Genomic DNA, 23041 nt, shown 5'->3' on the forward strand with positions numbered 1-23041 from the left:
GGTTGGACGGGGCTTGGAGCAACCTGGGCTAGTGGAAGGTGTCCCTGCCCATGACAGAGGGTGGAATGAGATGATCCTTAAGGTCTCTTCCAGCCCAAACCATTCCGTGATTCTCTGATGTTTCCATATTCTCTTACAATAATTCCCTGGGGATCTGTTGCCTTTAAAATCTCCCAGCTCTGGGATCCAAACACTGCCCAGCCGCCTTTGTCTCTTTGTTCCTGTTTTGGTTTTGCTGATGTCATTTATTTGTTGGCTTGGCCTGTAGGTTTTTTTTGAGCTCTGTGATGTTCAATGAACTGTACTCTGTGAGATGGAAAACCCTGGCACTGAAGGGATAATCATTCAGTGACAGGAAAGGACAATAAGGTTGCAGAGCATAGAGAGTAAAAAATCCCCATCCCTCAAGTGACAGAGCAGGTACAGTCCATCCTGATGCCTCAGGGAGTTGACTTGGGCTAATGGATCCCCATGGATAATGGGGAAAAATTATCACCTCCAAAGAAAACACTCATCCCATCCTGGGTCTGGAATAGTTTGAGGGAAAACAAAACCTCCCACAATAGGGGCAGAGCTGTGGACTCTGCAAATTATTCTGTAGGTACCAAAAGCTGAAAAGAAGGAAAACAAGTGATCCTGTGGTGACAGGGTGAGGATTCATCCCACATCACGTAGGAACTGGCACAGACACAGGCTCCAGGCCCTCAGAGCAGCTCCTTGAACACAAACCCATCATTCTCTCCCTTCAGTCTCTGCGTCTGTTATTACCCTCCTTCAAACTTCCCCCACGAAAGGAAGAGACATCTCCTGGCCACAGTGACCCCGAGCACCGGGAGCACACAGAGCAATGTTCTGTTTTACAGAGCATTGTGTGCCTGTGGAATTAAAACTGGCTTCCTGCAGCAGCTGTGCAGAGTCCTCAGGACTGGACATGCAGGTCACACATTGTCCCCCAGAAGAAATTATGTGGAACCACGGGAGAGAACAGGAGGGGGCTGATTCAGAGGCAGGAAGATGCTTAACCCTTCCTTGGGCAATGGAGAGAGGGAAGCTCCGAGGCTCTGGAGCCCAGCAGGACATGGACAATAAGCTCCAAGGCATCCTGGCAGGTAGGGAACCAGATCAGAGGGACAGGGATGGGCCCTGAAGGAGATTTCTACATCTGCAGGTGGTAGGTCAAGGCAGTAGCTGGAGGAGACTGTGGAGCCCTAAAAAAGCAGCTGTGAGGACAGAGTAGGGGCAAGGGCTCAGCCCCGCCTCAGGCAGGGACAAACAGCTTCTCTGCACTGCCTTGTTTGATTTTTATCTCTACATTAGTGCTTCTAAAGGAAGGTTTGAACACCCCTGCTGTCACAGGAATCATCATCTGCTTTGTCCTTCATTTCTCTGTGCAGTTTCCCAAATGAATAAGCAAAAGAGGGCTTTGGGAAGGGGAAAAGCTAGTGGGCATCTTCCAGGAGCTCTCTGCCCACATTCCCTCCGTCTGTGGGGCTGAAGCACAGGGTGAGGGAGGTTTGGTGAAGGGTCTCCATACAACTGGGTCTCACAGTGGCCACGTCCTGCTGTGCCATCCCCTGATCACTGCTGGGACTCCTGGGTGGGCTCCCGGGGATAGTGGGCAAGGGCAGTTTGAGGCCCATTGTCTCCATCTGCCAGGGGAATTGGGTCACTCCTTTGAGCAGACAGATGGGGCAGAGGTTTGAGAGTGTCCTTGAGGGCATCAGAGCAGGGAGCTGGATGGATGGGGGCTGGGAGGGAGCGTACAACGTGAAAACCCCAGGGAGTTTAGGCTGAGGCAGGGGAGAGCATGAGGAGGCCCACAAAACACTACCAAACAGTGGAGGGTAAATTGGCTGGCCTTCCCCCACCCTCCCAAAGCATCCCTGCATCCCTGCCCACAGCAGCACAGCCAGCCCAGCACTGCTCCCTCACAGAATCACAGATCACAGAATCAACCAGGTTGGAAAAGACCTCTGAGATCATCCAGTCCAACCCATGACCCAACCCCACCTTGTCACCCAGACCATGGCACTGATGCCACATCCAGGCTCTGCTCAAACCCCTCCAGGGACGGGGACTGCACCCCCTCCCTGGGCAGCCCATTCCAATGCCCTCCCCACCTGCAACATCTTTTCCTGGGCGTGCAGAGGCCTCTGCTTCCTCCAGCACTGCCTCCTCCTGCTGCCTAATCACCCAGACAAGAATTAATGGGAAATGCTGCCTTACCTTGCACACCACGTGCTCTGGGGGTCGTGGAGCAGAGGCCACAGGCGTTTGGGCCCCTCGGGCAGGGCAGCTCCGTGGTCCTGATGGTTCCTGCAGCAGGGACACTGCTCCCAGCCTGGCAGAGGTGCAGCAGGTTGCAGACACCCAGCAGACACCCAGACAGGCTGCTGGGCAGGTCCACCCTGGGGAGGACACAGGCACCGGGAACAGCCACGGGGACAGCACCGGGAATAAAACCCCCCCGGTCCCGGCTCCTCTGCCTCCTCCTCCTCACCTTGTGTGTGATTGTGCGACTGCAGCACAGCCTGCAAGGCTGCTGCCACCACAGCTGGGCTGCCAGCGCTGCACACAGTGATCGATATGTTTGGCTTTTCATGTTCATCCATCGCGGGGATCTGCTTTCGCGCTTCCGGCACTGGAATGGGGTTTGAAGGCAGCTCTGAACTTTGTTCTCGTGTCATTTAACATCTTTGGCCTGAATCCAGAGTGCAGGCAGCCTCCTGCTGCTCCCCTGGCACTCTGGAAGGCAGGGGTAATTCCAGCCCCTCCTCGTTGCTCCCCAAAAAAGCGCCACTTTTGGAAAGTGAGCGATCCGCCCGGCACTCACTGCACACACAGACCAGGCTCTGGAGGGAGAGCCAGAGGAAAAACAGAGCTCCCAGTTTGTTTACTACCTCTTGGCACACATCCAGAGCCAGCTTTTTATACAGAACTTCCCAGGCTCTGCAGCCTGGATGCAGCTCTGCCCTGCTCCCAGCACTCCGACCGGTCCCAGCAGCATCCTGGCCCTGCTGTGCTGGGACTGGGACGTGTGGAGCTCCTGCCTGTTCAGGAAATTTGTGATGTGTAAATACAGCAGCGTGAGGGGGTGTGTGGTGGAGGGGAATAAGGGATTTCAGTCCATGCTCCACTGTAAAAAAACGCTTTTCTGTGTTTCTGAGCTCTCCTGGGAAGCAAAGCTGACGTCACTTCTGAGCAGGGAAATTTGTGGGGGTTTCTGGATGGTGGAAGGAGAGAAAGGTTAATCCAGAGATACTGAGAGACAGGACCAGTTCTAGATGTAAACCAGGGCTCACAGCAAAAGGTGTTTTGGCAAAGACCTTATTTCCCTGGGTCAAGGGAGTGGGCAAATAAAAAAAAAAGAAAATTAAAATTCTGTAACCCTTTTATACCTGACACAGGAGGGGAAATGCTGTTTTAAACTAGAATGCAATTCCAAATTAAGGAACAATAAAAAGAAAAAAAGCACTCATTAGCTTAAAACCAGTTTCACCAAGGACTGACTCCAGCCCTTTTCTAGGACTGGAAGCCTCTGGCACTGACACTCCCAGGACAAAGCCAGATTGGACAGGAGCACCCTGGAATTGGATGGGCTTTAAAGTCCCTTCCAGCCCAGCCCATTCCATGACTTTATGGTTCTATGACCTCTGCCATGACAGGGAGGTGACTCAGAGGCAAATCCCAGAGGGACAGGTCCGTCCTGCCTGGCCTTGGAATGACAAAACACGGCAGGTCTCAAATCCCAAATCTCAGGGTGGTTATTAAACATCCCCCTCCAGTGTTTACTGTAGGACCTGGTGTATTTGAGCCACCATGAAGATGTTCCCCAAGGTCTTTGGTTGGAGGCTCCTGGCAGAGGAGGGATTCAGGCTCTGTGGTGGCTCACACCAAGATCTGCACCCCATTAGGGGTTTGTTCCTGTCCCTCACTCTCACAGCCATTCTGAGGGCAATCCATGGCATTCTTAAGAACTGCTCTTAAAACATCACCATATTTATAAGTAATGCCCTAATTTGAAGGGATACTCAGTTCTCCTGGATCTAAGAAATTATTAATTACAATGCAACAGGAAAACTCATTAGGGAATAGAATCAAACTTTCAATTAATGTCATTTTTATCTGGGAACATTAGATGAGTCTTTTTTTTTTCCCCTTTAACAAGGATCTGGAAACATTTCCCAACTATTACAGTTCCTCCTATGAAATAATGTGATCTCTCATTTGCATATAAGAAAACAATTTCTGTATTCACTCTGACTCTGAGCTGCCCTATTTATATCAGGGAATGGAGCTGAAATCTGCCTTTGCATTAAAGACAAGTCTTTTATTATGCAGAACAGCAGCACATTTTACCAGTCCCATGGTGAACTTGTAGCATTATTTCAGGGTGTTATTTAACCCAGTCTTTAATTTTGGGCTCTACATGAGGCTTAGCAGGGGGGCTGAGCAAAAAGCCAGGTGGGGGTCTCTTGCTGAGTGTTACACAGACATTTCCTTTAGTCTTTTTTGAAATATTTCACTTCTTGATCCAAATATTTTACTTTCAATTTTGGTTTCAGTCTCAAAGCAAAACCTGCTTGAAATCACAGAGCCTTCAGGTGCCAGGCATGAATTCCATATCACTTAAAACCCAACAAATCAGCCACCTCCAGACTCCATTGGTAGTGCACTTATTTTTCTTTCTGATCTGTGAACATTTTGTTCAGGTTTGGGGGTGGGTTTGCTCTATTGTTTGTATATCTAAAAGGCCATTCCACAGCATCCAAAATATACAAGTCCCCAGAAACCTGATCTTTAGCTGCAAAACTGACCCAGTGATGTTCCATGTCCATGTAAGCTCTGAATGGGTTTGGTAACATCTGAGTTCTTCTGGTGAATCCTGAACAGCCCCAGGAAAAAAAAGCTTTCAAAAAAACTCGCTCCTTGATACACATCTTTTGTCTCCCAGACTTCCACCCTTATTGTTGCTGCAAACATCAGATAAATCAGCTGTCTGAAAACAAAAGAAAAGAAACAAGACCAGTAATCATCGTTTCATTAGTGATTTAAATTGTGAGAGCAGAACAGCCAGAGAGTCACCTGGATTATACAGGGAGTCAGGAAACCAGTCACAGAACATGCTGAGTTGGGAGGGACCCACAAGGATCATCCAGTCCAACCCTCAGCCCTGCACAGGCCCATCCCCAAGAGTCACCCCCTGTGCCCCAGAGGATCAGCCAAACCCCCCTGGAGCTCTGGCAGCCTTGGGGCTGTGCCCACTGCCCTGGGGAGCCTGGGCAGTGCCCAACCAGCCTCTGGGGGAAGAACCTTTGGCTGAGATCCAACCTGAGCCTGCCCTGACACAGCTCCAGCCATTCCCTGGCTGCTGTCCCTGGTCCCCCCAGAGCAGAGCTCAGTCCCTGCCCCTCCTCTGCCCCTGCCCAGGAAGGTGGAACTGCAGTGAGGTCTCCCCTCAGTCTCCTCTTCTCCAGCTGAACACACCAAGTGCCCTCAGTGTCCTCACACGCCTTCAAATCAAGGCCCTTCCCCATCCTCCTTTCCTCCTTTGGACACTCTCTAATGGCTCAATCTCTTCCTTATATTGTGACATCCAAAACTGCCCCAATATTCTGCAGACCACAGAGCTCCACCCCCACCTGCCCCCCAAACATGTCCCCAGGCAGAACAGCTTTGGATGTTGGCTCCTGGCCCTTCTGATGTGCTCCCCAAGCAGCCACTTCTGTGGGCTTGGGCAGATGTTGGAGGGAAGGTGTTCACTCCTGGGAGCTCTCCCCAGGTGTGTGGAGTGGATATCTACACCTTGTGGAAAAGGATAAAGGCTCATGATTCTCCTGGAGAAGGGAGGACCAGTTTTGAAGTTATCTGAAATTATTTTGAAGAGCTGAGAAAACTACTTTCTTACAATCATGGAATCATGGAATCACAGGCTGGTTTGGGTTGGGAGGGAACTTAAAGCTTGTCCCACTCTACCCCCTGCCATGGGCAGGGACACCTTCCACCAGCCCAGGTTGCTCCAAGCCCCGTCCAACCTGGCCTTGGACACTTCCAGGGATGGGGCAGCCACAGCTTCTCTGGGCAACCTGTGCCAGGGCCTCCCCAACCCTCACAGAGAAGGATTTCTTCCTGATATTTAACCCAATCCTGCCCTCTGGATGTTCAAAACCATTTCTGCAAACCTACTTCAATGGGAAAAAGTGACACTTGTCAGGCAAAATAGTCTGGTAGGTTGGGACAGGAGGGAGGGAAGTGTTGTGAAGAACAGGTCCAAATGTTTCATTTGCCAGATTTGAATTCCAGTTTTTAGTTTTTCAGTTTTTCCACTGAAAATGTGTTTCCAGTTGAAATGTTTTAATCTCAACTTAATTTTAATTTTTAAAGCAGAGAAATCCATCAATGTTTCAGTTGAGCCCAGAGATTTTTGTAGGGGGTTTTGGTTTGTTCTTGATTAATAAAACCAAACCAAAAAAAGCCAAAACAAACCAAACAAAAAGCTAAACAAACAGAAAAAAACAACAACAAATGAAACAAACATTTTCAGATCCTTGCAAAATGACCTTAGTGGTTTTTTTTCCTGAGCTTTTTTTAGTGATAAAAAACACTCACAGTTCAAAAATCCCTCTCCGCTTGTCCCATTATCTTGGTGAGGAGAGGAGCCCCAGGCCATGGGATAAATGAGAATAGAAAGAGGCTGCAGGTAAAGCTCAGGTTATAAACCAGGGACAGGGATTTCTCGGAGAAACCTCTCTTTGATAAATCTCTTGCTGTGGAAGGCTGAGCTCAGCTGTCAGATCCAGCCCTGCTTCACACTGATGGCATTAAACTGAGCTTAAAAAGGCACCACCAGACTGGTGTGACCTTGGCAGAGTGTCCCCTGCCCCAGCAGTCCCAGCACTGAAGAGCCAGTGGGGCTCTGAGGGAGGGGATTCCCCAGGGATGGAGGATCTGGTGGGCACAGCACTCCATGGCCACATCCAGCTCCCCAAAATCCAGCTCCCCTGGGATCAGGGTGCTGCTGTTGCTTCCCCAAAAGGTTTCAGCCCCTCAGGACCCGTGTCACACTGCTGGGGTGACCTGGGCAGCTCCTTCCTCTCTGTGCCTTTCTCTTGCCCTTCCACTTGGTTCCAGTCACTTCCCTTCCTCCTGCTGCTCCCTGGGCCAGGGTTTTGTTCCTTTGTTGGATGGAAACTTCCTTCAGTTTTCCACTCAGAATTTATTCATGGCCAGTGAATACTTTTTGTTCTTGTGCCAAGTTTGCCTGTTAGATCTTCTCCCTCCCCAGCACTTTCCCTGCCCACATTTATTTATAGAAAGCAATATTTTTTTTTCTTTTCTTCTTTTTTTTTTTCCTACTTTTTTCCACAGAACCTTTTAAGTTCTCTCTCACTGTATCAAAGCTTGACTTTTGGGCAGTTGTCCCACCTTCCTCTCTAGCCACCTTTTAGAGCTGTGCACCTCACCCCTTCTTGGACTCCTGAGCATCATTTGTCCAAGGCTGGGGCACAAGGATCGTGTCACCAGCTTGTTTTTCTTGGTGAGCCTCAGAAGTGCCTCTGAGCTGCCTCTGAGCCCTGTGTTTTTCTTGTCAGTTTAATATGCTCAGTAATAACACCCACCACTTTTATATGTCACACTCTGCACTCCTTCAGCAACTACACAGTGACTGGCAGAGCAACACAAAGAAATTGGATTTAACCAGAGAGGGGAAATGTTGCTTCTTAAATAACCTTTGCCTCCTCCAGGTACTTGTGCAGGTCACAGGATTACAGTGCTTTGGTGACTCACAGCTCTCCTGCCTGGCAATTATTAGTCTGTGGAGCTCAAAACAATTACTGAAGCTTTAAACAAACCTTTTCTGGGTGCAGGAGCCTCAGTGACACAATTAACATCTTGCCAGTGAGTACGAGTCTGCTTGGAAAAAATACCATGGCTTGAAGTGAGAAAAGTATAAATAGATATATTAATAAACCTCACTAACACATATCCTCAGTGATATTTTACAGACAAGGATGGAAAATACGTTGGAATAATATAATAACAGTTCCTGGGAAAAGTGTATTTTTGGATGAGAAGTGAGAAAAAAAACGTGTTTTGAGAATTGAAAAATGTTTCAAGTTTTCAAAACACGAAATGTAGCAGGATGAGATTTCAAAAGGAATTCAGTGGTTCAAGGGAAATATTTGTGCCTTTTGAAAACACGTGTCCCTTAAAAAACCAGTTTTGGCCACCCCTGGTTGTGGCTGAAAAAAAACCCCAAAGGAGGCTCAGAAAAGGGAATTGGGGCTGGTCCTGAGCACGGCACAGTCTGTGGGAGTGTTTCTGTTCAGAGCAGGCTGGGGGTTTATTCCCGTGGGGGGTTCCTGCTGTCAGTTGGGTCCCAGAAGGAGCTCCAGCTCTGCTGCATCCCTGGCTGTGCTCCCTGTGCTCTGGGCTTGGCGCTGCTGGGACAGGGCCCGAGTCCTGGTGGCCTGTCCATCTCCTCCCCGACAGGTCCAAAATCCTGTTCCAGCACCTTATTCACCCCTAGAGGTGAAGGGGCTTCCTCAGTGGGAGAAGCAGGACATAAACTAGTCCAGAGGTGGTGGATTTGACCCTCCTCTCAGGGTCTCACCTGAGCTGGGCCTGCAGGTGGGATTCCTCCAGCAGAGACCCTGGGCAAAAGCTCCTCTAATTTCTAAGGAGACTTTGAAAACTGTCTTCTGATCTCACAGGCTGCTTCAACAGCACAGCCTGAGCTGAAACCCACCTGCAAACCCAACAGAAAACTTCCACTAAGTTACACTGTGGAGTCCAGGAATTGGACCTGATGATCCTACTGGGTCCCTTCCAACTCAGCATCCTCTATGACTCCCTGATTCTGTGATTCCATGACTCTATGATTCTGTGGCTCTGTGATCTCTTGGAGCTGGGAGGCTCATGGGTCTTGCAAGCTTTGGGATTTTACTGGAAATGCAGGGTTGGGGAGAGTCTGGGAGCCAGAAACACAGGAAGTGCCAGCACTGTGGCAAGGGAATGAGGTAAAGGACTGTTCGGTGCCTTCCCTGGAGTCACCCAGGGACTCAAAGGAGACTCAGAGCACATCCCAGCTCTCTCCTGCCCTTGAATCCAGGCAGGACTGGCTGGTATTTACAGTTAAACTGTGCAGGTTTTCTGCCTGGGTATGGAACATGGGCCAGGGCTCACAGGCTGCACACACAAAGTGAGGGAAGGTGCTCACTGAGTCCCTTAAATGTCTTCTTCTACAGCCAGTGAAGATGTTTTCCATGACACCAGGCTGGTGTAGGATGCAAATTGGCCCCAGCTAAGCAGCCCTAATTACTACTTACCTTTAAATGTCATATTTTGTCAAACAGGAGGGAAAATGTATAATCTCAGTGAAGCCAGAGGAGCACAGGGAGGTGTCAGCACAGAGGTTTAAATGCTCCACTAATTAAAAAAAAAAAAAATCATCTCTCCCATTCTTGAGGGATTTGATTACTTTTTCTTGTGAAGGCTGGAGGTATCCCAGCATTTCCTGATGATGTAATTAACCTGACCTATTTGGTGGCTCCATATTAGCGTTCCTTTGTGATGGATTTACAAGAAAGCCTCATTATTAAAGACTTCAGAGCAAGATTTATGATGATCTTGTTTCCCCCCCATTCATTATTTGGCTGTTCTCAGCTGGAAGTGAGTCAGGACCCCCGGGCTCTCTCCCTGGGCCTCCCAGCAATCCCTGCTCTGCTCTGGAGAAGACTCATAGCCTTGACCTGTGGGCTGTGCAATTTGCTGCCCTGCAAAGTGGGTGCAGAGAAGCAGCACTTCAGCATTCCCCCAGCCTTACATAACCCAGCCCAGGGCACCCAGAGCCAGAGCTGAGCTGAGGGCCCCGAGTTTCTCAGCTGGCTCGTGTGGTTTGTTATTCATGGGCATCTTTCTTCTTGCTGCTCCTATCCCAAATCCGTGGTGTTTAGGGGGGCGGCTCCCACTGACTGCACTTGGTCTCAGCTCTTTGGAATATTTTCCAAGTCACCCCGTGGGGTTGGCCCTGGGTGCCACAGGGGGCAGAAGGAGGTTATTCATCAATCCCTGTTTGTATCCCTAAGAAAAACCTGTAAAATCCCCAAGCTGAGCAGTTCTTTCAGCTATAAGGGGTTTTTTTTGCTCTACAATAGATTTAGAGAGAATTCTGCATTCAAATCAGAGCATAACAGTCAAACTACTTTTTTTTTTTTCCTCCTGGAACAAACTGTTACAGAGGAAGCTGCTGCCAGATTTCTATACTTGACTTAGCTTCAAAGGTTAGGAATGAGCCCAAACCCCAGGGCAGACTTTGTTTCATTGATTGCCAAGGGCAGAACATTTTTAAAGTATTGGCATTAAGCAAACAGCTGGAAAAGTAACCAAAGATTTCAATTTCTGGTGAGATAATGTCAAAGTTTATTGACCAAGGGTGGTGGTGATGGAGTTACTGTTGCACAGCAATAGCTGCAGCCAAACCTTTTGTAGGACACTGAGAAAAAGACTCAATATTTTGATGCCTCACTTGGAACTAAACTTTAGGACCTACCAGCAAATGTGCTTTGTTTGGTCCACTGGGAACCTGTGTTTAGATACCAGCACAGGGTCCAGCCAGGAGGACAAAAAGGGAATATTTCAGGTGGTGCCAAGGACCAAAATCCATTGGAGGGACACTGAATAAGGCTGACAGTGCTACAGGCAACAGAAAGTGTTCTCAGAGTCTGGCCAGGCCATTCCTGCCATCAGGATACCTCTCCTAGACAAAGCCATTTTTCCAAGTCCCTCAGTGTTGTGCCTGTGGAATAGGAACTCTTTCTGTCACTGGACACAGGAGATTTATTGAAGAGATGAGATGGCCCTGAATCCCCAATCCTGCAGTAATTAATTGGCTGCTGCTGGAAAGTGCAGTAGCAACATTTTGAGATACATTATCTGCTGTCCTGCTTGAATTAAGAATTCGTAAGGGCAGAAATCACTCCACAGGCTTTGTTTTGCTTTAAGTTATACTTTATACAAATTATCTGAGAAGAGAAGCTGATTAATAGCATGGAAGGAGTGAGCCCAGAAGACAACACATCTCCTCCCTATCTCATCTCTCCCACCTTCCATCTGCCTGCAGGACAGAGCAGTGCAGAGCAAACCAAAAACTCCATCTCCTGCCTGAGGCCCCTTTCCTGTTCCTCGGTGTCTCACTGGGGTTCCAATAAATACACACTTCTGGAAAGAGCTGTCAGTGCTGAGGCCAGAGGAAAGGAACTGTCACCAGCAGCATCTCTATTGTGTTCAGCTCCTGCACCTCTGCAGGATCACCTTGTACCTGCACCGGGTATTCATTCAGGGGATTTTCTAGGAGCAGGATGGATGTGATTAGCTTGGCTTTATTCTGCAAACCATTTCAGAACTGGATTTTTGTGTCCCACATCCCCTCCTTTAGATTTCAGATCCTACCACAGCTTTCCAAGTGTTGTGATAGTGCTTGGCTGGAGCTGGAGATAGAAGTGGCATGAGAGTGAGACATAGATTTTCCTGATGTGCCAGAGTCTTCATTTAAGTTTTTATAAGGCCAGATATGTCTTTCCAGCCCTATTAGACTTGGCTGTGCTCTGCAGCTCCCAGACTGGGAGAGAGCAGCTTAATACAAATGTCAGCTCCACAGGATCCCAGAACATGCTGAGCTGGAAGGACCCACAGGGATCATCAGTCCAACCCTCAGCCCTGCACAGGCCCATCCCCAAGAGTCACCCCCTGTGCCCCAGAGGATCAGCCAAACCCTCCTGGAGCTCTGGCAGCCTTGGGGCTGTGCCCACTGCCCTGGGGAGCCTGGGCAGTGCCCAACCAGCCTCTGGGGGAAGAACCTTTGCCTGAGATCCAACCTGAGCCTGCCCTGACACAGCTCCAGCCATTCCCTGGGTCCCATCACTGCTCACAGACAGCAGAGATGATCTCAGGGAGCCATTCCTTTGGTCATGGTCATCACCAGTGGCCCAATCTGTGGCAGCTGAGAGCACTGAGGGAATATCACCAATTACAGCAGATGGTCCTCCCTGCCCTGCCCAGCCTGGCTTGGTTTGCCTGGTGAGGATCAGGAGGATCCCAGAGCACAGTGTGCTCTGGCTGCAGAGTGATCTATACAGCATCCACTCAAATTAAGCTCAGAAATCAAGCTTTTCAGTGGAACAGAGCAAAGCTGTGGGGATTGGAATTAGACCAGACCAAAAGTGTCAAGGGACAAGCTGGACCAGGGCTATTTGCAGAATGTAAAATGAAATCACAACTCACCTCTTTCCTGAGCTGCCAGGAGCATCAGATAGAGCCCCTGACCCACAAAGGCAATTTGCCACTATTGCAGGTACCTGGGGAGCCCAGGACTGGGGGTATCAGTATTCAGCAAGGAATCAAAGCAATGAATCTGCTAACAAATGGGAACTGCAAGAATAATTGATTCTGAAAGAGGAACACAGCAAACAAAGCTCAACAAATTTATTTCTGCAGAACATTCTTACTTCCAAAAAACCATCATTTGGAAATTCATGAAACAAAGCAGAAAAAGGGAAGGGGGGGAGGTGTCTGATGGACCCTCAGCTGAGAGCCTGATTTTATATGTGTAGAGGAGCTACCAAAAAGCACATGAGATTCTTGGCTGTGGGGATGGGGAGGCCCTGGCACAGGTTGCCCAGAGAAGCTGTGGCTGCCCCATCCCTGGAAGTGTCCAAGGCCGGGTTGGACGGGGCTTGGAGCAACCTGGGCTGGTGGAAGGTGTCCCTGCCCATGGCAGGGGGTGGAATGAGAAGCTCCCTTCCAACCCAAACCAAACTCAGATTCTATGATTTGGGGGCAAAATGTGGACCTAAATGGAGGGGGATGGATTCTGAGTGATTGAGATGGAAAAAAAAGAACAGGAGGAGGAAGAGAAGGAGGTGGAGGGAGCACTCAAGAGCTCAAACAATCCTGAGATGGAAAGTGCTAAGGTGCAGCACAGACAGCAAGAGAAATCCGAGGAAGGTGGGGAAATGATACAGAGAGGGAAAGTAGCAGATGGTGCCAGAAAACAGAGTAAGGGTGTCAGGAAATCTTTATTTTACAGGCCATGCAGGTGTGGTCAGTGCCTGCAGAAACACTGTGGTAACAGGGCAGGATGAGAAGGTCTGACACCCTCCAAACCTTCCAAAGTGGGAAACTGAGGCTCTGCACAGCCCACGAGCTCCCAGACCTTGCAGGATTCTGCCAAAGCTCTGCCTTTGCCGTGTCCATAGTACTTTTGCAGTGTCTTTAGGCTATTTTGAAATGAATATAATTAAAACAAAGAAAAAAGCATCATCTCCGATCTACTGGGGAAAGGACAGCTGATATTCCTCACGTGGGGCAGCTGAATTTCCCACAGAAAAGAATAATCAAAAGTGATCTTTGGAGCTCAGAGGCAGCAACTGAACGACCATGAGGGAAGCCAAAGTCAGATATTCCCTCTCTGATTTAAAATTGAAACAATTGATCAATTGTCCTTGCTAGAATTAATAGCAAAACAAATAAGCCTGCAATATTAAGCTGAAATTCATTGCCTGGTCTGGCCGGATCCAAATGTCTGGGGTCTCCCAGGACTCCTCTGGATATTTATTATGATCGAATGAATTGCATTTTGGTACATAAAATAGAGATATTGAACAATTTTAAAGTAAAGGTCATTTTCAAAACAATGGGATTTTTTAATTTTTTTAAAGTGTGTGAATTAGGAGTTTCAAACTGTGCAGCAAAGGGCAGAGTCAGAAATGGGCAGAGGTATCCAGAGAGAAGGAGGTGGAATTTCAATCAGCTTTTGATTAAAGATTTAAAGAATTAAATTAAAGAAACTGCATCTTGTCTGCTCTGGGGTGTGGGGGGGAAGTAGGGGGTTCTCAGGTTCAGAGTTATCAGATACACCTGAGCTTCTGGTGAATTTTGGTGGCAGAAACATTGCAATGGAATTTCTCCTTCCTAGTGCCAGGAAAGGGCCCTGGGGGTCCTGGTGGTGCCAGTTGTCCCTGAGTCAGCAGTGCCCTGGCAGCCAGGGGGGCCAACCCTGTCCTGGGGCATCAGGGAGGGGATTGTCCTGCTCTGCTCTGCCCTGGGGCGGCCTCACCTCAACATTGGGGCAGTTTGGGGGGACACAATGGAAGGGAGAGATGGAGCCATTAGAGAGTGTCCAAAGCAGGGAAGGAGGATGGGGAAGGGCCTTGATTTGAAGGCGTGTGAGGACACTGAGGGCACTTGGTGTGTTCAGCTGGAGCAGAGGAGGCTGAGGGGAGACCTCAGTGCAGTTCCACCTTCCTGGGCAGGGGCAGAGGAGGGGCAGGGACTGAGCTCTGCTCTGGGGGGACCAGGGACAGCAGCCAGGGAATGGCTGGAGCTGTGTCAGGGCAGGCTCAGGTTGGATCTCAGCCAAAGGTTCTTCCCCTAGAGGCTGGTTGGGCACTGCCCAGGCTCCCCAGGGCAGTGGGCACAGCCCCAAGGCTGCCAGAGCTCCAGGAGGGTTTGGCTGATCCTCTGGGGCACAGGGGGTGACTCTTGGGGATGGGCCTGTGCAGGGCCAGGAGTTGGACTGGATGATCCTTGTGGGTCCCTTCCAGCTCAGCACATTCTGTGACTCTGGGATTCCTCAGTCAGGGCTCACTGATGAGCTCAGGTATTCCCTGGGCAGAGCTCACACCTGGGTGTGTTCCCAGCCCAGCCTGGCAGTGGCTGCACTCACACAGCAAATGGGATGTGGCCAAAAGCTTTACTCAGTTTTGCAAAGGGACAGAGAGGAATAAGGGCACAGGAACCTTAGAATCACAGACTGGTTTGGGTTGGAAGGGACCTTAAAGCTCATCCACTCCCACCCCTGCCATGTGCAGGGACACCTTCCACCAGCCCAGGTTACTCCAAGCCCCGTCCAACCTGGCCTTGGACACTCCCAGGGATGGGGCAGCCACAGCTTCTCTGGGCAACCTGTGCCAGGGCCTCCCCACCCTCACAGGGAAGAATTCCTTCCCAATATCCCATCTAACCCTGCCCCTGTCAGTGTGAAGCCATTCCCCATTTTCCTGTCACTCCAGACCCTTGTAAAATCGGGAGCTCACTGGGGATATGGCACCAAAATGCCTTCAAGGCAAAGCAAACGGGAACCTCAGGGAAACGTTTGGGCTCAGTAAAATAAAAGGCAGCAGGATGTGTGCAGAGCATGGAATGAAATCAGTTAACAGGGAATTAACGACCCAGAACCCGGATTATTGCAGTGTCCCACCTTTGGTTTTGTTGTGTAATTTCCCTGTTGAATGTTCCCACTCTTTGGATGCTGCTGTGCCCTTCAAGCCTTTATTTGTTACCATGGTATGCATTTGGTTCGTTCTGGGGCTGCCAGAACTCAGGTGCTGCCTCTGGACTGGAATTTCTTGGGATGCAGGGGCAGAGCTGTGCTGGGCTTGGGTTCCTGCCTTCAATCAGCTCCTCCCTTTCACCTGGGAGGCTTTTGTTTTGTGTTTAACAATGTGTTTCATTGCAAATTCCATGTTTTTCTTGAAATGACAATTGAAAGATGTTTCATAATGAGTTAGCTCTGAATGAAAATACAAATTATTTCCCCTGAAGGACATCAATATGAAACACTTCATCCGGAGTGGAGGGAATCACTTATTTGCTTTTCTTTCCCTTAAACAGATCAGCAAAACTAAGATGCATTAATAAAATGGTTTTGATTCTGCCATTTTTTAAATAAAAAATCGAGGGACTTGCAAAATGCTGCAAATATCCAGGGGCCTGCCAGCCCTTAATAAGGACACTTCTTAGGGATTTTTGAATCCCAAAAATGTTTCCTACTTCCTGCTCCTCAACTCCATAATTCCAGTTGCTTTGTCACCTCTCAGAGCTCCTTCTTGGTGACTCGTAAGATTTGCAGGGTTGAGCTTTGAGCTTTCCCATCTGCTGTGGTGGAGGGAGAAGTGGGAATGCCATACAAGTCATTCCTATGCCATTCCATTTGGAGCTGTACCCACCTGGTCACTCAGCAGAGCTGATGAGATGGAACAGATGTGAGAGGCTGATCCGTGGTTCCCCTGGGTGACTTTACATTTCTCTGGCAGAGGGAAGAGGATCATCCTCATAATAGTATAAATCAGGAATTTCTCCTTAGCAATGATGATTTTACACTTGTCCAATCCTTAAATCCTTGGAAACAAATCCAGGGAGAGATTTTTGAAGAGCTGTTTCTTGGCTTGTTTTTTTTTTTTTTTTTAATATTTGATCATCTACAAGGAGGAGGAAATTCAGAGCAAGAACAGTTTTAAAATGACAGTGAGGAATCAAGTATGTTAAGGGAGTTCTGCTCCTTCACTGCCTCATCTCACCCACGTTTTGAAGCTGTAGGAGCTGCCAGAGCTGCCAGTGCCATCAGGCTGAGCACAGGCACCAGCACCACACTGCCAACATGGCCAGGGATTTGCCTGACAGCCAAGTGAAGTTCCCCATCCTGCTCCTCCTGACCCTATAAAGCAGCCTGAGTGCCATGGCACAACCCCACGGGGAGTTGTCTGAGTCACAGAATCCCAGGATGGTTTGGGTTGGAAGGGACCTTAAAGCTCAGCTCATCCCACCCCCTGCCATGGGCAGGGACACCTTCCACTTGCCCAGGTTGCTCCAAGCCCCACCCAACCTGGCCTTGGACACTTCCAGGGATGGGGCATCGCTTCCCTTGGCTCCTTGCCTTCCATTCCATGAGTTTTCATCAGCTCTCCTTGGGTAGAGCCCTCAGTGTGTCACAGCAGCCTTTGACTCCTCGAGGTGTCATCTGGGTGGTACTTTCCATCTCAGGATTGTTTGAACTCTTGAGTGCTCCCTCCGCCTCCTTCTCTTCCTCTTCCTGCCCTTTTTTTCCACCTCAATCACTCAGAAACCATCCCCCTCCATTTAGGTCCACATTCTGCCCCCCAAGTCACAGAATCCAAGTTTTGGTTTGGATTGGAAGGGACCTTCTCATTCCACCCCCTGCCATGGGCAGGGGCACCTTCCACTCTACCAGCCCTGCTCCAAGCCCCGTCCAACCCTGTTGCTGTGCCCCTGCTGTGGTGATCCAGTGCAGGGTTTCCCAGCAGGAACCCTTGGGCACAATCCATTACACCCCTTGCACAAATTATTATTTTTTTTCCCTTTTCCTGATTCTCTGTTTTGTCCCCCTTGTACCTCTGCACCTTCACCCCAGTAACCACCAGTTGCTATTTCCCCATTTGTGCCAATTTTGCTACATATGCACCAAAATCTGGTGTTTCTGAGAGAGGTGTATAGATGATCTTGGGCATTATATAATGTTGCAAATATGGTTATGCATATATTGCTGGTCCTGCACAGCTGTGCTCCCCAGAAGTTCCCCAAGACTTACCTGGGAAGTCTGGCCATCTCTTATATCATTCCACCTAAAACATCCATGAAATCCAACCATCCTTCCCAGGACTGGCTGTAAATTTTGTCACATCTCACACCGTGCTGGAAGAGGCTGCTCAGGGTGGAGTCCCCATCCCTGGAAATGCTCAAAAAATACGTGGATGTGGAACTCCATAGGATGGTGCAGTGGGATTGGCCAGAGGTTGGACTTAACAATCTTGGAGGTCTTTTCCAATCTTAATGATTCTTAATGATTTCCATTGTGTGATGTCCAGCTGTTTTCCAAACCCTGCTCGGTTGGTGTAAGCACAGCCCAGGCTCCTGCCTGCAGCCCTAACAGCTTCTCCTTGGAATGGTGTAGCAGAGAAACAACTGGTCAGGCAACCACATGAGAGGCAAAGGCTTTCTGGCAAGTCCTCATGGGCAGAGTGTGAAGAAAAACTCCCTGGCTGAAGCAGAAAGCAGTTTGGCTTCTTCCTCTCTTGGTTTGGATCATACCTAGACTGTTCCACAGGGACTTGGAGACCAGGGGAAACCTGGTCAGGCTTTGGAATGGAATGCCCAGGACAGTGGTGGTGTCACAATCCCTGGAAGGATTTAATACATGTGTAGATGTGGCACGTGGGGACGTGGTTCAGTGGTGGCCTTGGCAGTGCTGGGTTAATGGTGGGACTTGATGATCTTGGAAGTTCTTTTCCAACCTAAATGATTCTGTGATCAATCCAGACCAGTCCTGAGTGTCCTTGCTGTGAAATCAAAAGAACTGGAGGCTTTTGCTGGTGATGGTCAAATCCAGCACATCTGGAATAGTTTATGTCCTGCTTCTTCCACTGATCTGCCTTCCTGATGAAGTCTCTTCACCTCTAGGGATGAACAGGGTGCTGGAACAGGATTTTGGAGCAGCTCTTTCAGTGGGGTGAGTGTCTCCAGGTCCCTGCACACCTCCAGCCTTGGCTTGGGCTGTGCAGCAGCAACACCATGGGATGGGGAGGGGATGGACAGGCCACCACGAGTGGTGCACGAATGGCCTTCCAGTTCAAAAAGACTGATAGAAATCACTCCACCACCCAGGAGAACTTCCTTTACCATCACTGGTAGGTGGCCCCAAAGCTGTGCAGCTGGATTTCTGCAGAGCTTTGTCTAACAGGGCCTGTTCCACCAGGCCCTTCTGGGGCTCAACACCCCCAGCACTGCATTTTCAGAGAGTCAGGTGGAACAAGCTCAGAGAACAAGCTCAGGGGTTGTTGGTAGGGTGAAGGAGCTGCAATTTGGGAATGGATTGTCACAGAAAACTTAGATGTGTAGGCAAAATAGTAAAAAAATGGGGTATTTCACACAACAGAACAATTCTGTCCATCCCTGGCATGTCCTGGGTGCTACAGTCCTGTGGGCACCATGAGTTCATTTTCTACTCACACCTTTGGTGTTGCTGCTGAAGCCACACAGCCAAGCACTGAATTTGGTGTCACGTGTTAAAAAAGGAAAAAAAAATAAATGGCAAAAAGAATCAAGGTGGAGCTTTGCAGACCAGATTTATGTGTGGGAGACCAGGGCCTTGCCTGAGGCATAAGGAGATTTGGGGCTGGATCAGTGGACTCCTGTGAGGAAAGTTTTTGTGGTGATGAACTGACATCACTCCAGGAACAGTCTTGCATTAAATCTGACATTGCCCTGCTGTTTGTTCACCATGGGATGGGGTTTTCTGCACTGCTCTTGCACTGCAGAGTTGTGCTGGAACACTCAGAACTGGAGGGAGGTAGGGAAAGCTGCTCTTCCAAGCACTACAATGGATGAAGGAAATTTAAACAGGGCCCGTGTGCCCAAAATGCAATTTATAGATGAGCTGTGTCTGCCTGTGCAGCCCAACTGTAAAGTCTGGGTGACCTCCTGATGTCAGAGAGAACAATCCATCCAGAAAGGTTAAAGGACTGGATTTAGATTAATTCAAGAGCTTGTCCAATAAGATAAAGCAGTAGAGTGAAGGTAAATATTTGCAGCTTTATTTGCTGGGAGATTAATGTAATTGGTTTGGATTCCTTCACATCCTCCAGCCTCTTCATAAACACTGCACACTGTTAAATGCTGCAATAATGAAGGCATTTTGTCTTCATCATACTGGAGGGCAAGAGGCAGGGGAGAGCTATTCTTGCAAAATATTAGCCCAGTTTTGCACACCCCAGAGGATCTATTAATTTAGGTTAAAGGCTCTGCATCTCAGCAAGAGCTGAGCTTGGGAAGCATGTGAGGCTTTCCATAGCCCCACCTCCACCTCCTTTGGGGCTTTGCCCTCCCTTTCTTTTTTTTTCCATTTTTTTTCATCTAGCCAGTGCAGAACTCGGGCACAGAGTGACCCAGGCGGATCCAGTTTGTCTGGATCACCTCCCCAAGGGCTGCCAAATAGGGCTTGGAGTGCTAGGAAAATTCCACAGCTCTGTTACCAGACACCACTTCTCTGAGAGATCCTGAATCTCAGCTGTCACATGATAACTGATCCTAAAAAATTGGGAGGTGAGAGAGAAGGGTCTGATCCCAGTGCAGCCCCAGTAACCAATGCAATGTCTCTGTTACCTGTAGTGGGACAGGAGAACATGGTTTCTCTGGCAGAAACTCAAGATTTAATGACTGGACGTGGCACTCACTGCTCTGGTTTAATTGACAAGGTGGTGTTTTGTCAAAGGTTGGGCTTGATCTTGGAGGTCTTTTCCAACCTTAATGGTTCTGTGATTCTATTCTACAGAATGGGACCAGAGGCACCTCTAGGGACCACCCAGCTCAGTGCAGGTTCCTCCAGCACTGATTGCCCAGGACTGTGTCCAGATGAGTTTGGGATATGACAAGAAGAAAAGCATTTCTCTGTTTAAATGGAATTTAAATTGCATTTTGGTTTTATATTATTTTTTTTGGTCTTTTCATTGAGCACCAATCCCAGAATCCTAGAATCCCAGAATCCCAGAATTTGCTGAGTTGGAAGGGACCCACAAGGATTGTCGAGTCCAATTCCTGGTCCTGCACAGGCCCATCCCCAAGAGTCCCACCATGAGCCTGAGAGTATGAGGAGAATCTGGTTCCATCTCCTTTCCCCACTTCCATCACTGCTGAGTCTCTACAGCCACAGGGATTTTCTCTCTCCCTCTCTTTGGCCAGGGAAACCCCATCCCAGCCTCCTCTAATCCAGAGAGATTTCAGCTCTGTCCTTCAGTGTTTGGCTCCCCAGCCATTCCCTGTCCTCCCAAGCCCAACCATGAGAAGCACAGGTGGGCAATGGCAGGTGGGACACAAAGCAGCTCTTTCACAGTGTGAGCTGTGGCACAAGTTGGGGTTTGGGTGAGTGAAGAGCAGCCTCAGCAACCACCCAGGCCACTGTCTGGTGTGGGCCTGGGTCCCACCCCCAGCTCACCCCCAGCAAGGGAATCTGTGCCACTACAAGCAAAATCCACCACAGTCTGTGTGTCTCAAAGGTGGGACAGCCCAGGACTGAGCCTGCTGGTGTTTCTCCAGCCCGTCATGACAGGCCATAATTACCTGCTGCTCATTTTCATACCCACCCATTCAGGGGCTGCTTCAGTGCTCAGAGAGCCTTGAGTGCTCTGGGGGTTATTTTAAACATCCACTTGTCTGTCTCTCTGCTCTGGGCTTTACTTTCCATCCTGCAGAGGTTCATTAATGGGGTCCTTCACTGACAGTCACACATATTCCATGATTATTGTTATAGAAATGACACTGCCCACGCAGGACAGCAATAATGATCCATGGCTCGAGGAGCTCTTTAAGCAATTCCCAGCCACAGGTATTGATTGGGTGGGTTTGGCTCAGCTATTGAAGAGGAGCAAAAGTTGTTTATTGCAAATATGTCATCAAACATCACACAGCTACTCTGGTGTGGGAAAGCAGAGTTATCCCTCAAATTTTACTCCTCTGGAGGGTGTGAAAGTCAAGTGTAGGGGCCGTGGGGAGCTCGTGGGGCTGGAAAGGATGTGAGGAGCTTGTGGGGCTGGAGTGGGCATGGGGATCTTGTGGGGCTGGAGGGTTGGTTGACAAACATCAGGGGTTCAGGAGGAGGTGGGACACCCTTGTAAGCCAAAGCTGGAGGAAGTGCCTTTCCTGACAACCATCCCCACTGTTCAGTGGCCTCACCAACCATTTCCACAATACCATTTCTGAAATGACACCAGGCGTGCCCACATTAAAGCTGAGTGGATTTTGGCTTTCCCAGTCCCAGTCAGGGCACTCAGAAGGACTCTATTGCTACAGTAGTGTCTGGATGAGATGATTTAGTGACCAAATCAAAACATGGGGCAGATAGCAATGTCTAATGGCCCTTTGTCCCCTGCCTGTGCCACCACCCCTGCTGGGACCAGATGAGGACTGGGGAGGAGGGGACTAGTGTTGTAGAGCTCCTGTCTCTCAGCAGTGATTTTTAGCTCTGAAAGTCTCTACTTCAACACATAAGTGGATGTCAAGACACAGTTGTCACATCACCATTTCCAAGCTTGCTCTAGGTGACTGTCTTCTGCCTGCAATGTGGATCACAAATATGCCAGAATGTGAACATAAGGTAATTTTAGGTCTGTGATTTCTTTATAGGAATTACCATCAAATTTAGATCTGTTGCTGTCAGCACAAACCACCCACCCAGGGACCTGGTTTTCCTGAGCTATCACAGGCAACGTTTCCCTTGCTGTGACTCCCCGTGTGTCCCACTTCCCACCAGCAAAGGAGTGTTCTGCTGGGTCAGGAAACTACTGTGGACCCACCCAGTTCCATCCAGCCCCACAGCTCCTCTTGGACAAGAAAGGCTTAGGAATAAGTGTATGACTTGTGAAAGCACGGAATTCTCTGTCCCTGTCTCCTTCTCCCACTCACAGTAACAGGGAATTGAGAGATTCCTGCTCCAGCATTGTACCTGCACTCTCATGTCATTGTTTCCTGTCTGATCTGCTTTGGAATTCTCTGTGCTTTTTTTGCATTTTCCCCCCCTTTTCCCTTCCCATGCAGTGTTTCACACTTTAATCAGGCACTGCATGAGAAAATGCTTCCTTCTGTTCCTTTAAACTCCCTGCAAAGATCCCTTCCCTGCACGGCCCCTCACGCCTGTCTTTGACAGAGTGTGAACAATGTGTCTGCACTCCCTCCTCTGCCACTCCCCAGTTTGGAGACCCTGCACTCCTGCTTCATGCACAGAACCTCTTGTGATGTGGCTTCCAATCAAAGCCATAAATCAGCATTGACAGAACTCTGGAGTGCAGAACATCATCTGTTATCTGTTAGTGCCAACAGTGAGTCAGGAAATAGAGCTCTGTGGACTAGACAAGGGCAGGAGCTGTGCCTTGAAATAATGGGGTCTGAGACATGGCTGAAAGGTTGGACAGCAGCCAGACAAGTGCCAAGGGTTGGTAGCTTCAGCTCTGAGTCTGTGGACATCTCTATGTTGGATGTCAATATATCCTGGTAATGGAACCAGCTGGACTGATCAGCTTCCCCTTGGAGTGTGGTCAGGGATTTAAGGCAAACCCTCCTTTAGAATAGAATAGAATAGAATAGAATAGAATAGAATAGAATAGAATAGAATAGAATAGAATAGAATAGAATAGAATAGAATAGAATAGAATATGCTGAGCTGGAAGGGACCCACAAGGATCACCCAGTCCAACCC

General features: G+C 49.0%; 1 protein-coding gene and 2 long non-coding RNA genes across 3 annotated transcripts in view; 1 reads left to right on the top strand and 2 right to left on the bottom strand.

The window, feature by feature from the left end:
- The window catches only part of LOC108507750, a 4877-nt gene extending 2062 nt beyond the window's left edge, over positions 1-2815 (bottom strand). Inside the window, exons 1-2 of the long non-coding RNA XR_001878256.1 lie at positions 2501-2815; positions 2227-2341 (exon numbers count right to left, since the gene is read on the bottom strand). This is a non-coding gene — a long non-coding RNA (uncharacterized LOC108507750). The remainder of the gene's footprint in view (positions 1-2226; positions 2342-2500) is intronic.
- The window catches only part of SHISA6 (shisa family member 6), a gene marked incomplete at its 5' end in the record, with an annotated part of 277328 nt that overhangs the window by 108973 nt on the left and 145314 nt on the right, over positions 1-23041 (top strand). The window lies entirely within an intron of this gene.
- On the bottom strand, positions 4467-8851 carry LOC108507748. Its single transcript, XR_001878254.1, has 3 exons — positions 8750-8851; positions 7854-7911; positions 4467-4999 (listed from the first exon to the last, which is right to left on the bottom strand). It is a non-coding gene; the product is annotated as an uncharacterized LOC108507748 (long non-coding RNA).

This window comes from Lepidothrix coronata, unplaced genomic scaffold (assembly GCF_001604755.1).
Source record: "Lepidothrix coronata isolate B3197 unplaced genomic scaffold, Lepidothrix_coronata-1.0 Scaffold267, whole genome shotgun sequence".
Taxonomy (NCBI): Eukaryota; Metazoa; Chordata; class Aves; order Passeriformes; family Pipridae; genus Lepidothrix; species Lepidothrix coronata.